Source organism: Cyprinodon variegatus, unplaced genomic scaffold, assembly GCF_000732505.1.
Source record: "Cyprinodon variegatus isolate N-32 unplaced genomic scaffold, C_variegatus-1.0 Scaffold1392, whole genome shotgun sequence".
Classification (NCBI taxonomy): domain Eukaryota; kingdom Metazoa; phylum Chordata; class Actinopteri; order Cyprinodontiformes; family Cyprinodontidae; genus Cyprinodon; species Cyprinodon variegatus.
Window position 1 is genome coordinate 124,560 of NW_015151845.1, and position 6,539 is coordinate 131,098.

Sequence of the window (6,539 nt, forward strand, 5' to 3'; positions counted from 1 at the left end):
TATTCGCTGCTAGCTATTTCAAAGAGGTTAAAGAATCATTTAACTAAAGGTTTTTGGTTCTTGATTAAGCAAATCATTCAATAAAACATTATTTGGCCAAATAATGTTTTATTTACCTCATGGATTTGCATTGTGAATTGGTCTGAAAATATCCCAATTTCTTTAAAATTAGTGAAAAGCTAATTTGATCACATCCCAAATTATTCCAGATAAACTTTGGTTTCAAACACATAATCCATCTTAAACTGTAATATAGTTTTCAACCGTTTTCCCCTTCCTCTTTGTACATAGTCGTTAGTTTAGTTGAGTTGAGTTTTACTAGTCTCAGTTGAGAGTGTTAAACTGAAATATGTTTGACTTGGGGCTGAATGATTTTTGTTAATAAACTCTTATATTTTGAACAGAAGTTGTGGTGAATTTATTCCATGTATGTGCAGAAATAAATGTTTGACCATGATTAGTGCTCGAATCACTCTTTCATCTATTGTTCTAACACACAGTTAGTAGGACTGTGTGTCATACACACTATATAACAGCTGAAATAATATCTGATTAAATACAATATTTTATCACCCCTACAGGGGAGGGCAATAAACATCATCATCAAAGTATCAGAAACATAAATTCCCAGCGGGCTGGGAATAGAAAAGACTATAGAATCACAACATTTACTGTATATGGCGTCCCTGATTAGTGGGCCTATAGAATCACAACACATCCACCATCCATTATACCTTCTTACCCAACCAGGCTTACTTTAACAGTCATTAGCTTGAAGCAGTTACACTTGATCAGGTGGCAACAGTAAAGGCAGACATAGGCAAGCTTTGAGGCTAAGTCAGTGACAACTTAGCCTCAGCTAAAGCCACAGCATGTTTCAAAATAAATGTTGCCTTACCACAGACAATGATCTCACAGTCATTTTTTCCCCCCATAGATTTGCTGCTTCTTTTCAGCTTTAAAATGAGGAAGTACAGTATTTAAAACTAAATGTATGCCAATTTTCTATGAACATATTTTACTGAAAGTAACAAGGCAATTAATGGCAAATAAAGATAAAGATATAAAATGTTGCCATGGAAAAATCCGCTCTTCAGTAGCAGAATTTCCTGTTAATATTTTCCAAAGATGCCTCAAACTGAGCATTTTTCACAGTGTTTGACACTTCTTATCTATATCTACCTCCTAACAGTGTAACTGCTATTTAAATGTGGTGGTGTTGGGTGATATGGAGCTAAAAGAGTCTCAGTTTTTACAGTCCCATATGTGATTTGCACAGGAAAGAAAGTGTTATGGAAGAGTTGAAATAAATGATAGCAGACAACAGTAGATTGTGTTCAGATTCATAGACAGATAATAATGCAGATAATGCACCAGGAAAACGGATGCATTATATATTGTAGATGATATAGAAAAAAAGAGATGAACTGTAGTGCATTGATCATTCTAACACAATGCATGTAGAGCAGAAAATGAAAAACAACAAACCTCCCTTATGTGCTTAGGGAGCCACAAACTCAATGTCACGGTGGGGTGGAGGCTTCACTGGAGGACCCAAATGCAGACTCAGGCAGAAGGCGGTTACTTGGAGATTTTAATAAAAAAGGGTAACAGAAGCAAAAATCCAAAACTGAGAACCAGGTATATTCACAAGAAGGGCGCACAAAGTGACGACAAACCAGCAAAGAGTGACTGAACATGAGGAAAATATATGGGAGAGAGAAACAAAGATCAGGCTAATTAGCAGATTGGGAGCAGGTGTGAACAGAGGCAAGAAGGGAGCTAGGGAAAAGGAGACTGAAATAAGAGGGCAAACAAGAAATATTTAAGACCTCAAATACAATCAAAAATAACTAGAACACAAAAATGGGAATAAGACCAATGAAAACTCAGAGATAACACTTGAAAAGAACCAAAACCATGACACAAGTACTTAAACAATTAGCATTTAAACAATGTTTGAAACCTGACAGATATTTTTGCCCCTAAACTGAGATGACGTTCCTGCAGAGACAGGAAATCTATTTCTTAAACATCATTGTGGTGAAAGACGATGCTACGAACTTTATGCACCGACAGAGCAGGACTATTATGGTCTGAAGAGGTCTGAGAACATTAGTTTTAATATGAATTAAACGTAACTTCTCCTTTTCTGTACTGTAGTTTAAGGAAACTTTTCTGATTCTGTGCAGCAGGTCTCGAAGTGAGGATGGGGCACACTGTGATCTGCAGCCTGGGCTTCTTCTGTAAGTACATTACCTTAATTTTGTTAATCTATTGGATAATTTACAGGGTGCAGATTATAGTATGTTGCTAATTTATCATATTACAAAGTATCACACTTAAAGATAATTTAGAATTTGAACATGTTACTCTGTGGTAACCCTCTGTCACCAGTGGTGGGCAGTCAGAGCCTTCGAAGGCCTTCTCTGCTTGCCTAAAATCAATCAGAAACACTAACCTACATTCATAACCTAAACCTTAAATTTTCTTCTATCCAGCTGTATTAATTTATTCAAAACAATCTGCTGTCTTAATTTTGTAGCATTTCTCTTGGCTGCGCTGCTTCCATTACATTTATGTGGTTGCTACGGTATATTTTTTCCCAATCAAATTTCAGCCTCCTTGTGCTTCCCTCTCAGTCATATCTGCCCAGAGCCTTCAGAATCAGCAGCACTGGCTGATGCTAACTTAAGGTAGCGACAATCTGCATTTTAGACTCGCTTTCTTTAAAAAATTTTCTGGCCTCAATGGCTAATAATAAATGGAGATACTAAGACTTCCTGCACAAATACAGAAGGATGGATTGTGCATTTTATTTTCATGCTTTATGCTGTATTCTATCTGGTAATAAGATGCATATTGAATCTTAACGGCTCCTGAAAATGTAAATATGATAGGGCTGCGGTTATAGAGTAATTTATCTCCATATACACCCTCATGCTAATCTTCCTCTCGGTTATACCTGTTCTTGTTATATTTGATATTTGAGTACTATTGGGGGTTAATTTCATAAAAATGTGAAATGGTGATATATTACCCCTTGACACCCATCATTGCAAACATATAACTAACCCTTTGTATAACCAAGATAGCATGTGCTTTCCTTCAGTGCCAGTTTTTATGCATTCATTGAACAGGAACGTTTGGCAAGCTTTTGTTTCTGTTACAACTGGTCCCTAAAAGTTTGATTTCATATGTGCACTTACACATACAGTATATACACATATATACATACATATACAGATATACACACACACACATATATACACTTACATATATACACACACACATATATATATATATATATATATATATATATATATATATATATATATATATATATATATATATATACCTAAACACACACATACACATACTTTCTCCTTAAATATCTGACACCACTGAAGATTCATCTTTAGATGTGGGAAATAAGATTTGTTACGAGTGAGTCTGGCTGACTGATTAAAGCTTACAATCAGATGTTCTGTTCATTCTCTCAGGATCATTGATGTTGCCTTGTCCATCTGATAAGTGTCAGAATGAAACTGGTTTCTCTACTTATTGTTGTATTTATTCTAAAATGTGGGTTTGTTTGATTTTGCTATCCATTATTGTTAATATTATAATTTTCTCTATAAGCAATCCTTTGTCACAGAATGAAAACATATTATAAAGTTATCTTTCATGTATTGCACAAGAGAAGTGACATGACAATGTCTCATAGTTACTATCTTACTTTTTCCTCTTTTGTCCAATAATATCCACTGCCCACTGTGAGCAGTGAGACAGTCACATTTATTAATTTTTCCAGATTTCAGCACATTCTTTGTCAATAAACACTAAATGTGTCATGAAACAAGGACAGAAGGACCCAGTATTCAAGGAAAGACAGCCAGTAGGAAAGTTCAAAACGTTTATTAAATGAAAAACAAAAGTAAAACTAAAGTGGAGCTGCCAGGAACTGCTGCTCGCGGATGCTGCAGGAGGGGGGCGGGGTACAGCCCAGTCACAGACACTCTGTAGGGGAAACACCGATAAGTGACCACAATCATCTGACTGAAGATGATGAGCTCAGTGAGTCACTTACCTGGTTTAGCAGTTCAGTCCATCACCCTTGAAGGGGGTGCTAGCAGATGGCCTGACAGCTGACGTGGCACGCATCACCCAGAGTGTCCCCGGTGCTGCAGCCCTGGAGGGTTAGCTGGAAGCCGATCCTGGTCAGGAATACAGATCAGGCAGGAACAGACAGGTAGCAGGATCCAGGCTTCCAGGTAACCCACCAGCTCCCAGGCGGGTTCAGAGTCTGACAGGGTCTGGAAGCGTGACCAGCCGGTCACAGGATCAGGTACAGACAGGCAGGCTCAGTGGCAGAGGGTAGCAGAGGCAGGACGTGGAACCAGAACTTGATGCAGGACCTTTAAACTGGTCTCCACCTTGTGGCCAGGCCTACTGGAATAAAAACTGATCCTCCCCGCATATAGAGCCAAAAAACCTGAGGACTCAGCAGGGGAGGAACAGTGGATGAGCAGGAGACAAGACAGACACAAAACCCTCTGTCCACTGGCGAGCAGGATCCAAATCAAGAACCTTGGAATCAACAGAACAGAAAAACAAATAATAATCTGGCCCCGAATGCTCAGGCTGAACAGAATATAAACCAAAGGAAACAGGTGCGCCACGGTGAAAAAGGCTCTTCTGTAAAATGGCCAACTACAGAGATCACGGCCCACCTATTAAATCAGAGTTTATTATGCTGCTCTCTCAGTCTTAAAATTTACTCAGTTTCTGTTCCTCTGATTATTGTATTGATCAATCACTCCATGAATTATTTCAAGGACAGAACTTTAGTGATCTACCAAACTGTTAATTTGAAAGAAAAAATAAAATAAAATTTATAGTGCCTATTGGAGTTTAATGGAGCGAGGCTGAAAACAAAATATGTCTGTTGGTCTAGATCTCTAACATTCTGTTCATTTGCATGTTTGAATACTTCTCTATAAAAGTACATAATTTCATTTGTAGAAAAGTACAAATGAAATTATGTTTGCTTCAAAGTATTTAACACCCATTTGATTGGTAGTGTGTTCTATGTTATAGTTTACCACACGTTTGATTCAAATGAAATATCTCCATGCTAACTACTTTTAACATACCTCAGTACTAAGGGCATAGCTTTGATTTCAACTTTGGTAGGGACACTATTGGTCTTCAGTTTCATTGGTCTGGTGTCATTGGTCCTTTGCGAAAATGTGACCATCAGGGCACTGTAATGAACGGTTTAAGGAATCTGACCCACATGCAGAGGAACCACTCAGAGAACACGGAGAAAAATTTAACAGGTTTATTTGTAGAAATGTGAACGGAGGTTGGATCTGGAACTCAGTGAACTGGTGAACCGGTACTGTGGAGATCACAGAGACCAGTTCAGGGACTGTGGGAAATGAGACTGCAGCTTGAATTATGTCATGTTGGGTTCCAGTCTTTTCATCCACATGCAGAAACACACACAGGAGAGCACTGAAATCAGTTAAAGTGGTTTATTGAACAGATTCAAACAATAGTGAGGGAAAGTGCTCCAGGGAGAAGGGGAAAGTCCGGTCTTCTGACTGCCAATGAGAGAGGGTGGTTAGAGTTGCGTTCGGAGAACAGTGGGAAAATACAATAATAGCAGCGGTGCTTACTTTTGAGCTGGTGTCCGGTTCAGCGACTGAACAGCTGAATCAGAGGAGGCTTCTCTTGAGCGGAGTGGATTGTGCAGGTTCCAGAGTGGGGTTTTGGAACTGGGGGTGGCGGAGCTGGCGGGCGGACAGGTACGTTTGTTCAGCGAGGTGGAGGAGGGAGACCGACTGGGAATATCAACCTCACGGTTCACAAGGAGAGCTCTCGGAGGAGATCAGACGCTTCCGGTATAGGCAGCGTCCACAGGGAGTCACTGGAGATGACCTGGTGAAGAGGAAGCAACGGAGGGAATTACTCAGACAGAAGAATCTCAGCGAAAGGTCTACTCAATGAGAATAATACTCGGTAGGATCTACGAGGGGCTCTGGTTACCATAATAGGCAAACACTCAGGCAACGAAGAGTCGGTCATCCGCTCCTTATGTAGCTCCACAGCCGAATGATGATTTCCCCCAGGTGTGTCCACGGGGTTGCCCGCACTTCTCCAGGGGCCAGCCTACAGGCGGCCTCTGGTGGTAAAGGAAGGAAGGGGAAGAAAAAAAAAAAAAAAACCCTGGGTCCTGGCAGTACCCCCCCTCAACAGACGCCACCTGGCGGCCGAGAAGATGGAAGGGATGCCAAGAAATCTCTAATCAAGGAGGGATCAAGGATAAAAGAACGAGGAACCCAGGAGCGTTCTTCGGGGCCAAGCCCTCCCAGTCGACGAGGTTCTGCCATCCTCGACCCCGTCGACGGGAGGCCACTATCCGGATGGCCATCAATGACACGGGTGGGAGGAGGGGGCTCGGAAGGAGGGAACAAATCGCTGGTCTGGACCGGCTTTATCTGCGAAACATGAAAAGTTGAATGGACATGTAG